This window comes from Canis lupus, chromosome 21 (genome assembly GCF_003254725.2).
Source record: "Canis lupus dingo isolate Sandy chromosome 21, ASM325472v2, whole genome shotgun sequence".
Taxonomy (NCBI): domain Eukaryota; kingdom Metazoa; phylum Chordata; class Mammalia; order Carnivora; family Canidae; genus Canis; species Canis lupus.
The window spans coordinates 8,861,088-8,885,515 of record NC_064263.1 but is presented as its reverse complement, the minus strand read 5'-3'; the positions used below and the strand labels follow the sequence as shown (position 1 = coordinate 8,885,515).

General features: G+C 39.2%; 1 long non-coding RNA gene across 1 annotated transcript in view; it reads right to left on the bottom strand.

Annotated features, from left to right (window-relative positions):
• Nucleotides 1-21,519, bottom strand: part of LOC112641964 (uncharacterized) — a 34,048-nt gene extending 12,529 nt beyond the window's left edge. The window contains exons 1-3 of the long non-coding RNA XR_003124906.3: nt 21,416-21,519; nt 7,193-7,257; nt 6,562-6,671 (exon numbers count right to left, since the gene is read on the bottom strand). This is a non-coding gene — a long non-coding RNA (uncharacterized LOC112641964). The remainder of the gene's footprint in view (nt 1-6,561; nt 6,672-7,192; nt 7,258-21,415) is intronic.
• Nucleotides 21,520-24,428: the final 2,909 nt, after the last annotated feature.

The following is a 24,428-nucleotide window of genomic DNA, read 5'->3' as shown; positions in this document are numbered from 1 at the left end:
TGATATGTGGTCAATTGCTTAATATCTCTGAAATGTGGTTTCCTTATCTGTAAAACAGGAATATTAATGCCTATTTTAAGATTGTAATGAGGATTATGGATAGCATTTATAAATATGTCAATAATTAGCATCCATTACTCATCAAATAGAAGTTATTATCCCCCATTAAACAGAGAAAAAAGATTCAGAGAGGTAGAGTGGTTTGCATACCCCCTGAAAAATGGCAAACTGGAGTTCCAGTTTTGATTTTTTTTAATAGGTGCTTCAGCAGAAGGAATACCACAAGCTTTAAACCCAGCCTCTGCAATATGACTCTAGACTCTGGGTCTTACTAACTGTGTGTCTTTGGGAACGTTAGTCTTCCTCCCTGAGACCAAGTTTATCTACAAAATGGGGCTAAACACATAATATTTATTACAGAAGACTGATGTGAAGATTAGCTGAGCTAATATATATAAATTCACTGTCACATGGGATAGAGTCAAGAAACATGAATTCAATTTTTCACAACATCAAGCTGCATTTATGGCAATAGAAAGCTATTTGAATAGCACTTCAAGGAAAATATTAAAAAGAGGACAAAAACACCAAAGGCAAAAAAACAAAACAAAACAAAACAAAACCCACAATAATCCCCTGATTATCTCTTGTTTGGATTATTTGTTTTGTACATTTTTCTATGAGCCCAGACATCGGGGTGACTACTAGGTATGAAGCATGGTGGACAGAGAAATAAATGTGATGCAGCCCCTGGCTGCGGCAGTTCTGAATTTTAGTTGATTGCAGTATAAGACTGGAAATGCATACTTCCTGTGAATTAAGAAATCCACAACTGAGGGGCAGCCTGGGTGGCCCAGCGGTTTAGCGCCGCCTTCAGGCCGGGGCGTGATCCTGGAGACCCGGGATCGGGTCCCACATCGGGCTCCCTGCATGGAGCCTGCTTCTCCCTCTGCCTGTGTCTCTGGCTCTTTCTCTCCTCTCTGTGTATTCTCATGAATAAATGAATAAAATCTTAAAAAAAAAAAAAAAAGAAATCCACAACTGAGATATAATGATAAATACATTTCTTCACGTGAGATACTCCACTTCTTTGAAGCACTTCGCAATTCCTATTGTCCTTACCTTCTCTGAATTCACCTCCAAACTATCCATGTATCATGATGTCATTCACACATATGCATGTTTTTGCAAACTCTTTTTTCTTACTCCATAAATGCTTTAGAGAAAGCCCCATCCTGGTTAAGAAGTTAGCTTTTAGAGTGCATCCTAGAGAAGCGTTTTATTTTCTTTCTGGATCCTCCCTTGGCCAGAGTGTTGCCATCAAGACATTGCGGGGGCTTCTCTTGGATGGTACAGGCATTTCTATTTTTTATTTTTTTGGGGGGCGCATTTCTATTTTTTAGATGCTCATCAAATATTAGAAACACTCTGAAAAGAGTAATATCTTACAATATTATAAGTAGTCCATGAAAAAATGCTTACTTTGATCAGCAAAATAGGAATTCAATGAATTTTTAGCTTGATCTCACTTGGTGTGTAGAGTGTATACTTCTTTAGGACAAGGATATGATCAGTTTTCATCTCTCTTTTATCCCCATGCCCAGAACAGCACTTGCACATAGTAGACTCAGCAGATACTTGCTAAAGGATCACTTATACAACAATCAGAAGGAAAAGATTTTCAGTGCCCAATGATTACTACATAACTTAATCATCATACTGTCATTTTCTTTCCCTTTTTTTTCCCTTCTCTGAATATTTAGAATACATATTCTGTACCATTCTAGATGCTAAGTGCTGGAATACAGTGATTAAGAAAATAGATACAGGGCAGCCCCGGTGGCGCAGCGGTTTAGCGCTGCCTGCAGCCCAGGGTGTGATCCTGGAGACCCTGGATCGAGTCCCACGTCAAGCTCCTGTAAGGAGCCTGTGTCTCTGCCTCTCTCTGTGTGTGTCTCTGTGAATAAATAAATAAAATCTTAAAAAAAAAGAAAATAGATACAGGCCTAACCCATATAGATATTACAGCACAAGGGAGGACAGAAACAAAGGTGCATTTACAATATAACTTGGTAAACGCTGTGATAGGAAGCATAAGTCACAGGAGATGCATCTAATGCAGACTCAGAGGTAAAGAAAAGCTTTCTGAAGGATGTGACTTATCTGAAACATGAAGAATGAGAAGAAGTACAATCTGAATGCAAGTTGGAACCTGCCACGGCCCGGTTTCTTCATAGAATCACAATCAGAAATTGTACATAGCACAGCCCATCAACAAAAAGTAATTAAAAATGAATTCTAATCTTTACTTACATCTCACAAAGAACATTAACATAGTCTGGTTCATTATGCACAGCACACATCTCAAAATACACTATGCTCTCCTTCCCAATTCTGCAAACTTGCACTATCTACAAAGCTATATAAATGTAAAAAATAAAATAAAATCTCCCTTCAACATCAGGCTCTCCACTGCTTCTGTGTACATGTGTCTCAGTCTACATTCCATTCTCCAACATAACTGGAAGATTCTCAGCAATTTCTACTTCTACCACCAGCAATGATGGGTCATTTCAGTAGATCCATGACTAGTCCAGCTTGGACAAAAGTTTGTGTTAAACTCTGTGAAGTATGGTTCCTCTCTTGCTAAATGAGATTAATTACTTAATTACTAATAAAAATAATTTTTAATTAATAAAATTCCCATAATCATTATTGGAATCAGTCTTGCAAATGAAAGGTGGTAGATACTGGAGGAATAATCTGAGCAGAGGAATCATTTTGGGGTGCCTGAAGTATGTTAGGACAATAAGAACATAGCATGCACAGTACAGAGGTACACAAGAGAAGACAGGGGACACAAGTAGAGCCCCTATCATGTAGGCCATATTACTTGCTTTAATAAATTTAAGTAGAGGAAATTAAGACTATCCTATTACTTTCAATTGATAGACACTAGCTCCCTTCAGTGAATGTTGTCCCTTATCATCTAGCTTAATCTCATCTGTGAAAAAATTTAAATCCAAGTATTAGAAAGTTAAAAATAAATATGTTAATTAATTAATTTCTTTATTAGTCACTGGGAACATTAATATCTCAGCTGGCTGTGACCAGCTTTGGCTCCCTCTGGCTTCCTCTTTCTGTTGCCTACAGTCTTCTCAAACACATTCCTTCCACACCAGCTTCTCTATGGCAGAGAACTACACTTTCCATGTCTAACCCAAAGTGCCTTCAAGGAAATGTCATGACAATTGACAAAATGAGCAAATGTTTTAGAAATAAACTAAGTAAAATTAACCCAAATGTAGGCTACATCATTAACTAACTCAAAGATATTTATAAACATGAAAGAGCTCTTTAACAGCTTACAAAGTATGCTCAGAGTTCAATGATATCAGCACATGGTATCCCTCTTACACATTCCATACATCATGTCTCCTACTTATGCTTCCACTTTGTGTATGTATCCCATGTGTACCGGTTCTATCAAATAGCCCTAGTCAAGTCTCCTAAATGTAATTTCCTCACTTATAAAGTACAGATAACAACACTTATCTTGGTGGTAAAAGCAGTGTGAAATGATTGTTGTGTAATAACTGTAGTATGTGAAATACCTGGCACAGGAATTTAACTAATGAATACTTAGGATATGCTAATTTCCTTCCCTTTCCTTTTTTGACATGTGGAAGAAACAAATTCAACTTTTGTTCTCTGCTTCATTCTTGGGAAAAAGAATAAAAATCTGACATTGATCTTTACCGTAGGGTATGCCATAGGTCTGAATGGATACAGTGCTATGGAAATGCTAACTCTTCCATGGGTCAAACTTTCACCTGTCTGGACACACACTTTAAAGGAATATATTATCCCAAAATGCTACCTTTCATCTCCATTGTCAATTCTGAGTATTTGTTGTGCTCAGAATGAGAACACATCTGTGAAGGCATTCTCATCTATCCATCCATCTTATCAGTAAAGGATTTATGAGAGGCAACTGGCTGGAGTTTAGCAAAGGCAAAGCTTCACTTCAGCTCCTTTTAGGCCAGGCAAAAAGTCCAGAAGTCCAGGAGAACAATGAGTTCTTCAGTTCTCTCATCTGCTCTGCACCAGGCTATGATTCATGTCATCCAATTCACCCAATGTTCTATATTAGCTACAAACGCAAGACAAAACACTTCATAGGAATTGAACTGTATTGTAAAATGTGGGTGGGACTTTGAGAAGAGATGGCAGAAAAGGACATTCTAAGTAGAGTAGATGCCATGAACAAAGGCCTAGGGGGAGAAGAAAACACAACATTATCTTGAAACAAGGATTAGCCTAATATAGAACATGCAGTGTAGAGTAGCTGCAAGTTTATATGAAGGAGAAAAAATAGAATATCTATTCTGAAAAAGAAAAACAAAATTAGAGAAATCAAACTACATGATTTTAAGACTTACTATAAAGCTACAATAATTAAATCAAGATCAGACAGTAAAGCTTTGCTAATACCAGAGAGATAGACACATAGATCAACAGGAGAAAATTGAGTCCAGAAACATACCCATAAAAATGTGGCCATTTGAACTTGGACAAATGTGCAAATATAATTCAATTGAGAGAGGATAACCTTTTCAATAAATTGGAACAAATGATTGTCCATATATAAAAAAAGAACTTTGACCTAAGCCTCATACATTTTATAAAGTTTAACTCAAATCATAATTCTAAATGTAAAACATATAGTTACAGGATATTTAGGGAAAAAATAGGATAAAATCTCTAATACATGGAATTAGGTAAAGAGTTCTTAAAAATGACACAGAAAAAAAAAAAAAAAAAACTGATAAACTGAGCTTCACCCAAATCTGAAGCTTTTGGTTTGCCAAAGACACTTAACAAAAGAATGGCAAGATACAGACTGGGTGAAAATATTTGTGAATTACATATCCAACAATGGGCTTTATCTAGAATATATAAAGAATTTAAAAAACTCAATAATAAGAAAACAAACCTAATCAAAAAAGGTCCTGAACTTTACAAATAGAATATAAGAATGGCAAATAAGAACTCAAAAAGTTCAACATCATTAGCCATCAGGACAATGCAAATTAAAAACCAGTTTTTTTTTTTGTTGTTGGTGGTGTTTGTTTGTTTGTTTAAGTAGGTTCCACACACAGCATGGAGCCCAACACGCGGCCAGAACTACAACTCCAAGATCAAGACCTGAGCTGAGATCAAAAGTTGACTGAGCTACCTGGGTATGCCTAAAAACCACTGTTTTAATAGCTATATTAACACTATTTGAGCAGCAAAAATAAAAATATTAAATACCAAGTGCTGACAAAGATGCTAAACAACTGGAACTTTCCTACATTATTGATGAGAATGCAAAGTGATACTGTAAAATCACGAGTGGCTGACTGCTGGTAATTTTTGTGTCAACACAGATGGGTCATGGGTGCCCAGGTATTTGATCAAACATTAACCTGGATGTTTCATTGAGGGTGTTATTAGATAAGATTAATGTTTAAATTGATAGGCTTTGAATAAAACAGATTGCTCTTCATAATGTGAGAGGTCCTCATCCAGTTGAAGGTCTTAGTAGAACAAAGACTGACCTTCTCAGAGCAAGAAGAAATACTTCTAGCAGACTGCTTTTGGATTCAAACTGCAATTGTTCCCTGAGTCTCTAGTCTGCTAGCCTAGAGATTTTGGATTCACTAAGCCTCCACAATCATGTGAGGTGTAGTCAATTCTTTAAAATTGACAGATAGAGGGAAGACTGGGTGGCTCTGTGGTTGAGTGTCTGCCTTCGGCTCAGGCCATGATCCCAGCGTCCTGGCATCAAGTTCCGAATTGGCCTCCCAGGGACAAGCCTGCTTCTCCCTCTACCTATGTCTCTGTCTCTCTCTCTCTCTGTGTCTCTCATGAATAAATAAATAAAATCTTTTTTTAAAAAAGATAGAAATACACGTGTGTACGCATGCATGTTAATATTCATATATGTGTACATATGTATGTGGAATACACACACATGCATATGCATGCACACACATGTTAAATGTAAAAAAATAAGTGATAAATTTCTGAAAGTTTCCTTAAAGGAGCTAAGTGGTTTAGTCACTCATTTACCCATACCAGAGATACTTTTGAGATGACATGTGGTACATACTCTTGCCAGTCAGGGGAAAGGAAATTGTCACAGACATCAGCCTACCTTTCTGAAACTCAGAATTTAAGGCCTTAAGCTATGGGAATAAAATATCTAAAAATTATTGACATTTTCACATAACCTCATACTTGTACTTTTGCTAAGACTTTGATCTTCTACTCTTGTTCCTAAGCACCAAGAGTTATTAGGCGTCCTGCATGGCCATTAGTGAATGGGCTTACTTGTATGAATAATGCAGCAGGAGAGACATTGCTATCTTCATCTCACTCTTTCACTAAGCTCACTGCTGGCTTTAGCTGTCATTTCCAAGGACCACAAGATCAGCAAGGATTATGTACTTAGGACTTCCTGAAAAATAGCACTGAGAATCAATAAAAAATGATTGGTCATTTAGCATAACATACCTTGGAATAATAGGAAGTTTCCCATTTGGTAACAGCTCGACGATGAAGCCCTGGTTTTTCGTGCAGCTTGTTGAGATGTATCTCAGGAGTCATCTCTTGGATGACTGGATCTGTCATGGGTCAGAGAGACAAGGATTTACTTTAATACCACAGACACTTGATGATGCTATGGCACCGTGATAATGAACAGCTGTTTGCAGCAGCTCTGCTTGCAGGCTGAATGGGCAGGCCCTTCCTTGGATTTTGGAGTTGCTTGTTAGGTGGATGAATATAAATTTTGAAGAAGACTTTCATCTGCCTTTAAAACTTTTCAAAAACTCATTTATTTCTTATCCTCACCTAGATAGTGGGCTCACAAAAGTGGTTTGTTTGTTTTTTTAAAACAAGGACGATAGAGATGGATAGTCTTATTTCCCCAACATTCTGTTACTAGGAGAGACTCGCTATTCTGAGTCCACTCAGGCAGATTTTCCCATTCTCTACTCCATTCCCAGCCTGCATGTATGGGGAAGCTCTTAGGGAGACAATGTGTTGAAATCCAAAGAGCAAAGGCTCTGGAATAAAAAACAGCTCTGACTGAATTCTGGCTCTGAGGCTTACAGACACTGGAATCCTTGGGAGACTTGCTTACCCCTGAGCTCAGCTGCCTCATATAAAGGCATAATGGTGATACTGCCTTATAAGGTAGTTCTGGGCCTAAAAAAGAAAGGAAAAATGTATATTAAAAGAGATGTCACATCAAACACACTTAACAAGTAGAGATTAGTATTGTTCTATTGAGGGGCATAATTGGATGATCCCAGGTTTGCAAGGCACTTCAAACCAGGTAGTGGTCCCAGGAAACAGCAGAGCATTCCTTTGTATGGGGCATCTCCTCTTTCCCTTAGGCAACTAGGTGAAGTATAATTGACTCCAGAAGTGTCATTCCATTTTCTCTAGGTAACCAGTTTACTGATACGAAATGAGAAAGTGCTATTCTTATCCAAGAATTGTTGGTTGTTTTTTCTTTTTAATAGAACAAGTGTTCTGTTAGTTTCATTAATGAGGCTCCACTAAACTTAAGTCAACAATTATCAATTGAGTGCTATCTTGTCTCAGACCATTCTGTTAATTTGTGAACAAGCCCGATATGGTCCTCGCCTTAAGAATCCCCAGTTTCGTGGGGTTTAGATAAAAATTAGCACACAATTTAAAAATTGAAATATGCTACAATAGAGAATATGTAGAATGCTATACAAACAAAATATCGGATTTAGGTAGAGGGTAGGGCAATATAGAAGATATTTAAGAGTTATTTATCTGTGGAAGTAGGAGAGCATTACATTATTCCAGACAGAAGGAACAGCAAAGGTGGGTGGAGTGGCAACAAAATAAGGAGCATTTTCTCTGGAGAGTGGAGCTATGAGAAGATAAGGCAGGGTCTTCTGGCTCAGTAGGTTGGACTTCATCCTAAGAACAGAGATAAGCCATCAGAGTGCTTTAAGCAAGGGCAGGCACAATCTTATCTGTGCTCTAGAAACTAGATTACTGTGAATGTAGGATGAAGAATGCATTCAAGGCAGCAAGGCTGAAGGCAGCACAATAGCTAGGAGGCTGAAACAAGCCAAGTGAGAGATGGTGTTTCACTAGAGAAGTGGCAATGGGATCTTGGAATGAAAAGGGCTTCATGGAAAATACTAATTCTACATTGTACACAAATCTTAGCAAATTTTACCAAAAAGTTAAGTTAAATATTTTAATTAGTTGTAAACACACTTTGTAGTTTCATTTTAACTGGTAAAGCATCCTCACACAAATAGGCTCTAGCTAGGGAATCATTTATTTAAAAAAAATCTGTTAGAACTTTTTATCCTGATGAAGTCCCAATAGTTCGTTTTTGCTTTTATTTCCCTGCCTTTGGAGATGTGTCTAGCAAGAAGTTGCTGCAGCTGAGGTCTAAAAGGTTGCTGCCTGTGTTCTCCTCTAGGATTTTGGTGGATTCTTGTCTCACATTTAGGACTTTCATCCATTTTGAGGTGTGTGTGTATGTGTGTGTGTGCATATGGTATAAGAAAGTGGTCCAGTTTATTCTTCTGTATGTGGCTGTTCATTTTCCCAACATCATTTATTGAAGAGACTTTCTTTTTTTGCATTGGATCTTCTTTCCTATTTTGTTGAAGATTGGTTGACCATAGAGTTTAGGGTCCATTTCTGGGTTCTCTATTCTGTTCCATTGATCTATGTGTCTGTTTTTGTACTAGCATCATACTGTCTTGATGATTATAGCTTTGTAATATGGCTTGAAGTCTAGAACTGTGATGCCTCCAGCTCTGGTTTTCTTTTTCAACATTACTTTGGCTATTCAAAGGAAATAGTTAACATAACTAAAAGGCAACCTACAGAATGGGAGAAGATTTTTATAAATGACTCATCAGATAAAGGGCTAGTATCCAAAATCTATAAAGAACTTCTCAAACTCAACACCCCAAAAAACAAACAAACAAACAAAATCCAGTCAAGGAATGGGTAGAAGTCATGAACAAACATTTCTCCAAAGAAGACATACAAATGGCCAGCAGACCATGAAAAAATGTTCAACATCACTTAGCTTCAGGAAAATACAAATCAAAACTACAAGAGATAGTATGTTACACCAGTCAGAATGGCTAAAATTAACAATAGATGTTGGTGAGGATGCAGAGAAAGGGGAACCATCTTATACTATTAGTGGGAATGCAAACTGGTATAGCTACTCTGGAAAACAGTATGGAAGTTCCTCAAAAAGTGAAAAATAGGGTGCCTGGGTGGCTCAGCAGTTAAGCCTCTGCCTTTAACTCAGGGCGTGATCCCAGAATCTGGGATCGAGTCCCACATTGGGCTCCCTGTGAGGACCCTGCTTCTCCCTCTGCCTGTGTCTCTGCCTCTCTCTCTTTCTCTGTGTCTCTCATGAATAAATAAATAAATATTTTCTTTAAAAAGTTAAAAATAGAACTGCTCTATGACCCAGAAATTGCACTACTAGGTATTCATTTGAAGGATACAAGCAGTGATTCAAAGGGGCACATGCGCCCCCACTGTTTATAGCAGCAATGTCCAAAATAGTCAAAATATGGGAAAAGCTCAGAGGTCCATCAACAGATGAATGAATAAAGATGTGAGATATATATTGAAATATTAGTCATCCATCATAAAGAATGAAATCTTGCCATTTGCAATGACATAGATGGAACTAGAGGGTATTATGCTAAGCAAAATAAGTCAATCAGAGAAAGACAAATACCATATGATTTTACTCATATGTGTAATTTAAGAAACAAAACAGATGAACAGAGGACAAGAGAAAGAAAAATAAAATAAGATAAAAACAGAGAGGGAGGGAAACATAAGAGACTCTAAACCAAAGGAAACAAACTGAGGGTTGCTGGAGGGGAGGTTGACAGGCTGATGGGATAACTGGATGATGGGCATTAAGGAGGGCATTTGATGTAATGTGAGCAGTGGGTGTTACATGCAATTGATGAATTACTGAATTCTACTCCTGAACTAATAATACTGAATATGTTAGCTGAATTGAATTTAAATTAAAGATTTTAAAAATAAATCCATGAGAATTGGCATACACAAAGCACTCTAGACTTACAAAGCTGAAGCTGCCACTGTCACATAGGACAACTGTGCCAAATAGAAAAATAACAGGAACAGAAAATAAATGTTTTTTGTGTTTTATGAAAAAGTTTTCATCAAATCTTGGTCAAATAAATGAACAAACAAATAAATAAGTGATGCTGGCTTGTATTTATAGAGTGGAGATGGCAGGGAAGTTCTGAGAAGAAGAAATAAGAATGAACATCCACGTGGAGGAGATGGTGGATGAAGATTCCAAGGTAGGAAAACACAAATGCTGAGGAGCTCTGAGCAGTGTGGTGCATGTTGTATGCATGGGCAGGGGCTGGTGTGGTAAAGAATGGCACACACAATACATGTAAGAGTTGGCAGGCAGAAAGTTTGGAGGATGGAGAGTTTAAAATTCTTTTATAAAAGTGGAAACACTTGAGGTTTCTGGGTGTGAAAATAGGTAAACAGTGCCAGACCCACCATCTTAATTTCTTCTTTTCTTCTCTTTTAATTTTTTATTAATTTTTAAAAACCCATCACCTGTTTCCCTTTTCACTCTTTATCTCTCTTTTGCCCCCTCATGTCCTGCTGTGTCAGTGTATGTGTGTGCACGTGCACATGTGCATGCATGTGTGTGCATGTGTGTGCACACATGTTGTAGAGGGTTATCAGGCTTATAATACAAATATCTCTTTCAAGGAATTGATCCCTCCATGCAAATCCTCATGATGTTTCCTTACACCTTGCACTTTCTTATCTTTGCTATTTTTTTTTTAAACAAATGCTTCACTTCAAACTCTTCCATTCTTTTTCTCATGCTGTGGGGCTTCCAACTCTCTTTTTGATCTGGTTGCTTTTGTGGTTCACATGACATCCTTGATGAGGCACAGGTTGTCATACACTCTCCAGGGCAGACTCCCCACTGCTCATGCTTCTGACCACAGTCCTCTCCATGGACCAGCACTCCCAGTACAGACCTCAATCTCTGACATCTAGAGGAAAAGCTGCATTTCATAGTAGAAGTGATGTCTATAGTTCTGTCCTAACTAGAAGTGGTAAGAACTAGTAATCAATTCCTTGGGAAACCCTGGCTTTGAAGCAAGAGCCTGGTTTCTTTAAAAAAAAAAATCCCATTAGGGGATCACTTTTCTAAGAGGCAAGACAACTAACTATGCCATACATGGTGCTTTTTGATTTCCTCCAAATGTCTCTAAAGCATCTTTAAGCAAGACTGAAATGGAGTTTTCTTTGATGGAGATCTACATAGCAGCAGAAGGAAATTAGACTCTTTGCCAATAGTGCTCACTGGATACTCAAGACCTAGTCTAGAGTAACTCTTTCATATGGATACTACTCAACTGCACCTACCCCAAGCCCCCACATATCAAATATTTCCTTTAAAGAATGGAAAATCCTTTTGCAATATAGAAATGGAGTACAAGAGGGCCTTAATATCTCTTGACCCCTTTCAAATTAAGACACACAGAACAAAGCTTTCTGAGCTATGTACTACATCCTAGAATAGAGCTTTACAGTTGCCATCAGTTCAGCAAATACTTATAATTCACTGTGTGCAAGGCCTGGAGAATCACCAGCAATGAGGTCTCTCCTCTCAAAGACCTTATAGTCTAGTAGGAGAAACAGGTAAATGAAGCCACATCATAAGGCACTGTAATAAGTGTTCTGATTGCCAAGTAAAACGTTCGTTAATAATTAGTACAGACGGCACAGAGGCTTAGGCACCAGGAGAAAGAGGAGATCAGAATTTCAGCTTAAATACTTCTTACCTTTGTGACGTTGGGCATATTTCACTCTGATTCCCTCCACTCTGGTGCCCTTTTACTCTGATGGCATGTATTAAAATCCTACTTATCTGTATTGGTTTTCTATAACTTCTATAACAAGTTGCTATAACAAATTACCACAAAAAAGGTTGCTTAAAACAACAGAAATTATTCTGTCATAGTTCTGAAGGCAAGAAGTTTAAAATCAAGGGGTCAGCGGGGCTTTACTCCTTCTGGAACTGGCCAGGGACCCTCCTCAGCTTCTATGGCTGTCCACATTTTTTTTTTTAGGTCCACATCGCTCCAATATCTGCTTCCATGGTCAGATTGCCTCTTTCTCTTCTGTCTGTCAAATTTTCCTCTGTCTCATTCTTATAAGGATACTTGTAATTGGATTGAACAGGTCCCACCTTGATAATCCAGGGGAAGTTGGGTAAGGTCCTTCTCTCAAAATATTTCAACTCACATAACATCTTTTGCCATATAAATTAATGCTTATTCTTGTAACATATAAAGTAATATACAAAGGTTCTAGGGATCTACACATAGACACATCTTTTGTGACCACCAGTCAGCTCACCTCTTAAGACCCAAATAAATACCACTTCCTGCATGAAGCCTTCCATGGTAGCCTCCAGCTCAAAATAGTCTTTACACAACCTGAGAATCCATAGCAATTCAATTTTATGACTCCTAGCACTTTATTATTCCTTAGCCTTTAAAAGTAATAATTTCTCTGCAAATCAAATTTGCCCTACCAGACTTCTTGATAGTTAGACCACATAAATTTAAACTTCCTTTCAACCTAAAGAGTTTATATTTCCTTTCTTGGGGCTCTTTGACTTTAGGGACCATGATGTTTCAACTCTATATGCCTAGGATGGCTATCAAACTCTTCCCCATATAGTAGTAGATGGAAGTAAATCTTTGTTGCATGAATGGATCACTGGATAGATGGATGTATGTATGATTGATGTTTTCAGCTTTTGAAAGTACTGTTGTTTCAGAAGCATTCAGAAGCAAATATTAACCACAATATTTGAAAGAGTGGTTCTGTGAAGATGTAATAAAAAAGAACAGCTTACTGACATTAGGCTGCATTTTTTGGATTCTGAATAATTTCTCCACCTATCATCCAGAACAAGAGATTATTCACCAATACAGCATTTTTTCTTCATGTCATTTAAAATGGAAAATGCATGTTCTTCTTCTCAGTGGCTAGAGATTCCCTTACTTCTTGGGCAATACCAATTAATACTCTAGGCATTGGCTTGAAGTTAAGGAAGTCCACTTTGCAGTTGGCAGGACACATAACTGAATCACAGGATATGCCTACTGCCCAGCTAGCTTCTAATTATCTGTGATCATGTTGAAGCCTGGAGGGCGAATTGTAGTTATAAAGTATGTATGGTAATACAGGTGTCCTCGGTTGGACCATCGTTTTGTAAAGTGTAAGCAGTGATTGATCTGACAGGCTAAACCACAGGCCATCTGCAGCCTGTCTAAAGGAAATGTCCAGCTCAAAAATCAGACTCAGACTACTCTCCAACTTGACCTTTTGCCTGAGCAGCTGGAAGGAACACGGGCTCATGGTACTGTGAACCAAGTGCACATTCACTCACAAGCTCCTTGGGTGAACACTAAATATGCTGATCTATATTTATTGCTGCTTACCAAGGTCTCAGTACTTGAAAGACTGTCTAATAGCTGCTCATTGTGTTAAACATTTCAAGAGAGAATGTAGACATTGCAGCAAGGGAGAACTCACCAGAATTATAAGGGGGAGTTCCATATAGATCTCTGAGGCTCCAAATCCAGAACCTTCTGTGGGCACACATGGGCATGCACCTGACTGCCAGGAAGCACAGAACCAAACACAGAGCTCAATCCTCTGTCTCTGGCTTCAATTCATAGCTTTGGATCTAACTCCCTATCCCCTCTCACTTTATTATTTTTTCATATCTTTTAAGTGACAAACAATAGTATATTGGATGGCTTTTCATGAAACAGTTTTTTGGAAGTAGAAGACATTTACAAATATAAATAAATAGAAATAATACAAACCTCTTTTCAAAGATTAAAATATGGAGAGGGTATTTTTAAAGGAAGAAAACCTTCTAGAAAAAGAAATGCCCTTGGTTTAAAAGAGGTAGGTAGATCATGGTTCAGCTCTGCCACAAAATCTGGGTCCTTAAAGAAGCCAGTCATTTTTCCCATGACTTGTGTCTTCTTTTGTCATTGAATAAACATATTCAAGCATCTTCTATGTGCCAAGAAATGTGCTAGAAAACATTATTATAGCTAACGTTTTCTGAGGATCTCCCTATGTACCAGAAACGTCTCCTACAAGCATCATCTCATTTGATATTACACCTACTCAGTGAGATCAGTGCTATCATCACCCCATCTTACAGATGGGGAAGTTAACATTAAAGAGTTTGTGGGGTGGTAAGCTGTGGAGCTATAATTCAAATCAGGCTTTAGAGCTCCAGAACCCTGAGCCAACACAACAGACCACCTTCAAGAAGTCCAGGACAGACAACTACCATGCTGTCTGGGACAATGTTTAGGAAAAAAAAATTGAGGAAAGGAAACTTGAAAATGTGTTTTGGTAACCTAGAAGAAGAGAGATTAGTGAAAAGATACAACAGAAAGGAAGAGGAAATAAACTTGTGATGATTGTGCTGTTTGAAGAGTTATTTATAAATCCCGCTGTAGGATACTAAATGTCTCCCTCATATGTGTAATGACTGCCCATTTATTACTTAGATCTACGCACAAACTCCTGCAGTACCAGCAGGGAATCTCTGTAAACATTCTTGAATGCGCCATAGCCCTGAGTGAGTAACATGGTCCCATAAAGACAACTCTAAAAATGTACTCTGCCCTTCAGAAGAGATGTTTGACAGCTTTACTGGAACTGTGTTACAGTCCTTTATTCAAGGTTTGCATGAGAATACTTATACTTTTCATTGGCAACAGATGGACCATCAGACGGTCCATCAGTTTAACCATGAAAATGAACCCAGGCATAGCAGCCAACGGTATTGTCGAAATAAGGCAGGTCCCAGGGAAGTATAGGAGGTGATGGGCACTACTATAGCTAAAAGAAGCTGCACACACAGAACACATTTTTCTGCCCACCTGTTATTTGCTGAGAATTAAAGTTATTTTAATACACAAAGCAGATGAGTACTTTCTTTACAAACTATTCCTTTTTTCTCCCAAAGATTTATTTATTTTGAGAGAGAAAGTGAGTAGGAGGGAGAGACAGAGGGAGAAGAAGAGGGAGAGGGAGAGAGAATCTCAAGCAGACTCCCTGCCATGCATGGAGCCCAATTGGGGCTCCATATCATGATACAGAGACCGCAATCGGAGCCAAAGACAAGAGCCAATTGCTTAACTGACTGAGCTTCCCAGGTGCCCCTATTCCTCATTTTTTAAATTGACCTATCACTGACACACAATGTTACTTAGTCTCAGATATAAACTATACCTCATTTAAGGCACAATTTGAACATCACCTCCACACAATTTGAACCGTTGCTGCCTTCTCTGGTTAAAGAGTTAATTAGCCCCACCAGAGCTGTGTAACTTCTATTAAAGCACTTATATCATTTATTATATTTAATTATACATTTACAGTCCCTGAATGGGTTATGAACCTCTGATACATGTATGCTCTAATAAGAAGAATATGGGTGTTAAAGTCAGAAAGAATCATCCAAGGTCAGAACTTGATATCGATAGAGTTAATTTAGTTAACCTTTTGAGCCTTCTTTCCTCCACCTGTCAATTGAGAGATGGTGATATCTACTTCTTAGAGTTCATGCAAGGAGGAATTAGGAGAATAGGTGGGAAGTGTTAGCACATTTCTAGTTACTCAACAAAAGATAGCTGTATTTTTATTATTCTTGTGTTGCTGATACCAAGTGCCACAGAATATATGTGCCCCCAAAATGTCCATTATTAACTGAATGAATATCACTTTCCTGTGGCTAATAATTAATTGATATGATAGAACATTAAAAATAAATTGAGGATTTATGAAATCTGTTCTAAGTGGTTTTTCCATGTCTTGGTGGCCCTATTTCAAGGGTAGTGGAGTGAAATAGGAGTTCAGACCCCCCTCTCCCTTGGCATCCAATGCATTCATAATATTCTTCTCCTATCCTCAATGAAATGTAAGCACTAAATGAAAGTAAGCACTAGAGAGTGCCTCCAGTTCTACACAGCCCTCAAGTAGCACTGTGGCCTTAAGCAAATTACTCAGTTTCTGAATCTTTAAAGGGGCAATCATAAATCTTGAATTATAAGAATCTCATAAGGTTTAAATTTGAAAATGTGACTAAAACAACTGCATAAAATATACTATCAAGGTAAACTTTTTCTCCCTATTTCCCACCTTCTCCACCTTTCTGATAAGCTGATGTGATTAAAACAAAACAAAACAAAACAAAACAAAAAAAAACGACGAGAATGATTGATTCAGCCAAACCAAGGTCAATGACTAAGGACTAGTTATTCAAAGTTTTTCTTTTTCTGGTCCCTACCTCTTTGGTTTGCTTCTCCCCACAGCTGAGACCACTTAATTCCCACATGCACATTGCTTCAGCTCCAGGAGGATTTAAACACCTCTCTCCTGATGTGGGGCCAAAGGATAGAAGGAAAATAAATCATTCATAAATCCACCCATCCATATACTCATGCCATCATTCAGTAAACACTTAAGGAATAGATATCACAGGCCAGGCTCTGAGCTAAGTATTGGAGACATGAAGATATAAAAACAATACTAGTAATAATAATAATAATTAATAATAAGAACACAGGGCCCATGCTCTCAAGTTGCTCACCATTTAGTGAAGGAGACAGAAATATAAGCAGACCACTGCAATGCAGCATGATGACTATAATGCAAGAGGCCAGTTTCCACGGGCAGATGCTTGAGCTGTGTCTGTGTCGTACACAAAAACTGCAGCACGTCAGTCCCCATCCCAAGTGCTAACTCCTGTTTCTGAACTTGGTCTCACTCACATTCTTGGCACCCCAGTGCTCCAAGGACAAGTGTCCTACTTTGTTCTAGTCAACCTGTAATCCAGGAACTCAAGTTTCTCCCTCATGTCCAATCCCATGATTAGGACCCACATCATGTTAATAGGCTGCCCTGATGTTTCTGCCCCTCCTGGATTCTGACACTGTCACCCTGGAGGCCCTGTCATAAGTCTGCTGAACACATTTGGCCTCTGCTGCTTTGTTAGCATTACCTTAAAATGGCCTGCACACTCCTGCAGACTAGGATTTCTCTCAGCACTTTGTCTCCTCCATCCTCACCACCACCTCCAAATACATCCTGACATATTTTCCACATGATCCTTCTATACTATAAACTCTGAAAACCACCTACAAGGAAGGTCAGTGGCATACTTTACTAGGGCTGGGAAACAAAGACTCTTTTGGGATTCTTTCCCATGACTCTTCTCTCCCTATCAAGTGATAGAAAGCATTCAAGATCAGTAACTTCTGAGTATTTGCTATATACCTGGCACTGTGGTAGACACTGGGGAGATATTGGGAAGTGAGCCGCATAGATGTGGACCCCCTCCAGTCACATCTATGACCCAAACCCCCGAAACAGCTCTTGCTACGGTATGAACAGCAGTGGACACGGAGGGGGTCGTTGGCTCCAGTGTCCCAAGGGGGGGGGGAGCTATTTTTGCAGAGGTCCTAGTATCTGAAGGTATAATTAAATCTTTCTCATCTTTGCTCTCTGTTTCTTTCCCATCTTAACTCTCTGATTCTCACATCCTCTTACGAGAGACATATATTAAATGTAATTATACTTTACAAAACTTTCAAACTTTCAAGAACAGCTGTGTTAAGTGCTAAAAATAAAGTGTCTCCTATATGCCTGGCATCGTGCTATATACAAAGCCCAAAGAAAGGTACATTAGAAGCAATTTCTGCCCTAAGTAGCTCACAGTATAGGGGGAAAAATGCAATATAAAAATTACCATAAAATATAAATTATAAAACGCACTATGTTCAAGTGATTGATTCTGCTTAAGAGTGGCATGTGGAAGAAGATTACATATGCCTAGAATCCAAACTGAAAAATGAGTCCTGCATTTCAGATACCATTGATGTGGAATCATAGACACCTAGTCATCTCATCTACATATCAGATTAGCAACATTCTGGACATATCTCAGTGTCAAAGTATTTCTCAAGAAAAATGTATTTTCAAGATCTTCACATATCTGTTGGAAAAGAGGGAAGTACGCAGCTACATAAAAAGTGCTACCATTTGCTGGTGCTAACATTCTGCTGAGCTTCATGCTAAGACATAGGACTGTAAATAATTCTCACAGCTGGCCTACAGTGTTGACATTAGTATTTTCCCCAGTCTTCTGATGAAGAAACTGAGTTTTGGAGATAATCCTTCGCTTGCTAGATCAAGTGCCAGGCAGTGACAGAGCTGGGGGTTAAACCCAGGTCTCCCTCCCTCAGAGTCTCAGCTACTTCCTGCTATGCTTTGCCACCTAGAAAGATTTTCTTCATCCCCTCCCAGCTCTGTCTTTTGTTTATTGTAGTATTTCTTTGGTAGAATTTTTCTGGGTGCTTTACATTTACATCATTTCATATTTACTCCTGCCAAGTGCTCAGCTGGAGACACAGACAAAAGCAAAACCTCCATTCCTGGAGGAAGTCATTTAAACCAATCCCAACACCATGTGATTAGAAAACATGACCCTACTGGTTATCAGGTGCTCCAGAGCTTGTCTTTCATTTGATAACTGAAACCCATCAGGAGCACCTACTTATTCCAGCTACTGGAGGCACACAAACTTAAAGAGATGGCCTCTCACCTCAAGGGGCAGAGAAGGCTTCTTGGAAAAGGAGGCACTTGCATGGAATCCAGAAAGGTGAGGAGAAACTGGGTAAAGTTGGGAGTGTGTTGTGAGGACATTTGAGGCAGAAAGATAGCAATGTGTGAAGGCCCTGAAGAAAAAGTCTCTGCCAAAAACAGGAGAACCATGCCTAGATTAATATTAATTTTCCTAACTCGTTATATAAGTGCTGAGCATAGGGTTAAGAAAACTGGCTTTAGCATTAGGCAGATCTGGTTTCAAACTTGGCTCTCTGTACCTTGATCCCTCACCTATAAAATGGGGATAATACCTATTGTGAGGAATGAATGAAACCACAGAGTTTAACAATGGTAAGCATTTTTTGTGTTGTTATTGGCACTTCTATAGCACTGGGTGACAGAAGAGACCATTACCATCCAATTAGGGACTTATATTATACGTTGTTTCAAGCCATAAAATACTATTGCAGAATCCCCCTCATAGTCTCCAAGGGAGGATATGGATCAGCACTGTTTATGGTATGAGAGCCATAATTCTCCTGTGATCAGGCCAGACACATCTATGAACAACGCATACAGGAGCAAGCAGTAACTGACATCCAGTTTTGCTGTGTTTTCTAAGAATTATAATGGCCTCAGCTTCCTTCCTTCCTCTCAGTGAGCTTGAGCAGAACAAAAACAGAATTTATTTCATTGTACTGCCAACACTTCATTTCATTTCCCTGGAATAATTCTCTGGGCACATCCTTGGCTGTTTCTTATTTGTCAGTCCTCTCCCAGTGCAGCTTAGGAGATCTTAGAGGAGAGAAGCCAAATCAATATTTGAGCTTTATGTGGGCCCTGAAAAAGCCCTGAATACACAGCTGAGGCCCAAAGCTTCCTTGAACACAGCCCTGTCCCACTGAGTAGGCTCCTGACCTGGAAGTGAGGCAGGGTGGCAAAGGCTACTCCACTGTGGTTTGCGCAGGACCCCAGAAGACACCAGATGCCTGGCACTCAGAGGTTATACAATGGCTGTCTCGTATTGACCACTACTGCCATACCCTCTTGACATCTGCAACTGCCCTGTCACTCTGAAGTGGGAGTCAGTGGGCCTGAGTTCTAGTCTTAGCTCTGCTGTGTGACTTTAAGAAAATCGTTGACTTCTCTGATCTGTTTTCTTGCCTGAAAATGGGCCAATTGGCCTGGTGAGTCTCATTCTGTGCTATTTAGAAAAATAAGAATGTTCTTTTTCATTATTTTAATAGCAATGTACTCATTCAATAAGTTATCCATGCATTCCATGAACATTAATTGCATACTTACACATACCAGGCCCTCTGCTGGGGATACTACTGAAAACAATGTATTTCATGGACTTTGCCACTCTTGCTGTCTTGCTTAAGAGTATGGACACAACACAATTACCTAATTGCAAATGTTATGAGTTAATATAAGGCAAGAAGGAAGTAATAGTAACTCTTTCCTACCCTTCTTAAAGCAGAACAGGCTTGGAGGCTTGCGCAGAGCATTGAGCAGTGTGCACAGGCTCATGAAGATGAAGTGGGTATGTTTAGATAGGCACAACATAAGGAGAGTCACTGAGATCCTAAAGAGACTTGAAACTCTCCACATGAAGGACTATAGAAGTATAATCAGAGAAGACCTGGTAGAGGGGATAGAAATTTTTTAAAAGTCTTCAAATAATTAAAGGATTATTACATGGAAGAAAGATTAAACTTGTTCTATGTGGTCTCACAGAGTAAAATTGTTACTGGTGACTGGAAGCTGGAGGGGAATGGATTTGGCTCAAAAATAAGAAATCTCACAAACTAAATACATAACAGAATAGTCTGTTTCAGGAGGTGGTGAGTTCCCTGTCACTGAAAGTATTGAAGCCAATGCTAGACAGATGACCGTAAAGGCAAAGCACACTTCACTGTAGTGAGTATCTAGACAGAGTCAGTGGTCCATCCACAGTGAGTGAACGAAGGAGTAAAGTAATCAATGTACCAAGGCCCAGAACACATACTGGTGCTTTGCCAGTGGGGCTGAAAAAAATTACCTGTAAAATTCTTCCCATTCTGAGAATCTAGAATTCTATAGATCTATGGTTCTAGTAGAAGTTTGCTGGGTGAAGAGGGATTGAGGAAAATAAAGGAAGTTCCCATCATACCAGATCTTTCACATCTGCTTGAAATTGCAAAGGCTCTCAATTTCTGACTGTGAAATGGGAGCAATAATACTTGTATCATAAGGTGTGTTTTTTAAAGACAGAAGAGAAGTCCTTAATATAGTGGGCTTAAATGAATGTATCCATGCAAAGCATTTAGAATAGTGCCCGGTAGATATTCATTTTAGCTTTGGGTAATGAGATTTTGTTCCTTTTACACTCAGAGACTTCTTTAGGGGAACAGCATGTTAACATGGTCGTTATATGAACCCTGAAAGAACTGGTTGGGGAAGGAGAAGGAGTGAAAGCTTGAATTCTCAAACTGATTGAACTTGAAATAGCTGAAAAGTCCCAGACAAAAGAAGTGTCCCTAAATCGGAACAGATAGGGAAACTACAGGAGCTTGGGCAGAGATGAGGAGAAATAGGAAAGAGAAAAATAAATGCAAGTTACCAAAGCAATCTCCTGAGTGTGACTAAGTGGACTAAGCTAATGGACTGTGCCTCAAAGATGTCTCTCCAATCTTTTTCTCCTCTTGAATTGCAGGGCTGCTGTCCTGAGGACAGAAAAAACACAGGTTAAACCAATGAAGCAGGAGCCAGAGCAAGCAGGCAGGGTCAACACTAAAGGTAGGAACCTAGAATGATTTCCTGAGGGATTAGAGAGCATATAGCTGCAGACCCATGTTGCTTGGTGAAAAAGGGAGAAAAAAAAAAAGTGTTAACCTGATTCAAACTACAGAAAAGTCTTCCACTTGGTGCCACTTGCCTGCTTCCACCCATCCTCCACATTGGTTAGTAGAATGGATTTGCAGGAAAACAAAGCTGATTATGTCTGCTTAAAAACTCTAATGAGCTCCCCATGACTGTAAGATACATTAGATGCCTTAGCTCCGGCCAGCCCAGGACCACTTCCTGGGCTTCATCTTCTCCCTTTTCACCACATATCACAGCATGCTCCCATCATGTGAGGCATTCCATCATCAGACCCTTTTTGGTCTTCCTGCCTTGAAGACATGTTCCATTCTCTCCACCTGGCTTCTGCCCACACAAACCCATCTTCTTCTTTCTTCTTTCCTTAAGACCTCATTTGGGAAGCCTTTGTCCAACACCTCCAGCACCTGAGCCCAACTTGAAGCCTCACTAGAGTTCGTTTTTCCCAGTGTTCTTCAAATTGTTACAGAGTTTTTAGAGTGAAGCCAGAGTCCCACTCCCCTAATTTGGTAATGATATCTTCAAAGACAAGGGAGTATATCATTATATCCCAAGTGTCCAGTGCGTGCCTGGCACTTAGTAGGTATACTATAGATATTTGTCAAACATTCAAACTGAACTTCTTGGAAGCAAGACTCTTTATAAACAAAATAAGATTGCTTGCATATCTGCTATAATTTGTCATCTCTTTTATTTATCTTTTCTCTCTCTCTACCTTTTTCTGTTCTTTGTACATCTGTACACTTATTTCAGCTTCACCAGACACTTATTCATCTCTTTTGATTTAATTTATCCCTCAAAAGATCTACTGTGCATGGGCATCTCGGCTACAGAGCCTCTCCTTCATAAATATCTGCTAGATAGTTTTACGGTTTGGATGCCTTCAACATTTTAACAGAAAATGCTTAAGAAGACTGCTCAATAAGCTGCATCATTTGCTCACACTCAAAAGGGACTGAGATGTGTCCATCAATAACAACTCACATTGCATTAAAATATAGATTAAAACACATAAAAGTAAAATAAACTTCATTTAGACTTAATAAAATTTAATGCATTTTTCAAGAGGGCCAAATATTTTCAAAGGTGGACACTTTCAGAAAAAGCTATCCTGACAAGGAAATGTCCCTCTGGAGGTTTGTTATTGGGATTCAGGATTGGTTAATGGCTTTGTTCTCATCATTTCATGATTTAATGTGCTAAAACTGACAGCTTTATCTCTGGATTTTTCAGATGGGCAGCAGCACTTCCTTAAAGGGAGGAAAAGGCACAGACACATCCTAGCGCCGAAGGAGGACCTGTGTCTTGAGGCACTGTGCCTTAATTGCAAACTTATGTTAATGAGAGAAGCAGGACAGATGGGTGTGGGGTGGAAGAAAGGAGAGCTTGTACACCATTCAGACCAAATTCATTCTCACCTAATTGAAAAGCAGAGCTGTTTCTGGCTTCCCTTAGCACTCAGCCCGGATGATCCAACATGTGGATTCTCTATTAACTGTTTCTGCCTGTGATTTTTGTGAATTAAGAGAGGAGCTGACTATGTTTTTCACCACATTAATAGCAGGGAAACATATGATGAAGTGCCATGCTCTTTTCTAGGACCAGCTGCACTTCCAGCCAGACTCTGGATGGAGAGGCCCACATGACCTCAGATTACTCAACTGTCTCTCCCCCACTGACAGTGAGTGTCACTGTGACCAGCAGCTCCCTGCTGGCCTGGGGCCCAATCATGGTCATGACCACACTGGTGACTGGGCAGAGAGATAAGTGTAGGCTTCACAAGCCACTGGGTAGATTTTCCAGGAAGAGAGAACTACTTGAATTCCTAGCCTCACTGACGTTTTTCTTAATGTTAAGCTGCACAGGAAGCTTCTTCAAATCATTCCTAAGGCTTTAAAAGAATAGCACTGCAATTCTAAGAAGCATCTCTGGCCTGTTATAGCATCTGTACAGGCGTAACAGTATTAGGTCAGTGAAAAAAGAAAGAGAAAGACACATAGGAGTCTGATGGCACATATCTCAGTAGTTTTCTCATGCTTCCTCTTATTTCTGGTAGATCATAATGCCTCATGACTCCAGGATGTTGCAGCAAGGTTTTATTTTTCCTTAACAATGTGGACATCTATGTGCACTCAACTGTGTGTATGAATGTATATGCAAATGTATATACATGCACTCATATGCCCATGAGTATCTTTACAATGACATCCAAGTCAAGGATCATTCCAAAAGTTGTATAATCCCCCCCACCCCCACCCCCAAATATTTCTATGGATTGGAATTACATTGTGACATCATCTACTTCAGGGACCGCAGCTGGGTTTAACCACAAGGACCACTCAGATATTTGACACTTGCTCCCCACAGACAACTCTACCACCCTGTCATACTTGTCACTGTAAAACCTGAATAAGGAGGTGGAGTCTGAGCACTCCTCTTCATCTTTCTTGCAATTCTGGTCTCACATAATGTGGAAGATGAGGCTGAAGTTTCTAGAGACAGGCAAGTATACAAATTTGCTAGGGCTACCATGACAAAATACTATAGACTGGGTAGCATAAACAATAGAAACTTATTTTCTCATAGTTCTGGAGGCTGGAAGTCCAAAATCAAGATATTAATAGGTTTGTTTCCTCCTGACGCCTCTCTCCCCACCTTGTAGAAGGCCACCTTTCCCTGTGTGAAAACACAGCCTTTTCTCTCTGTGTGCAGCCTTGATGCCTCTACTTCTTCTTATAAGGACACTGGTCATA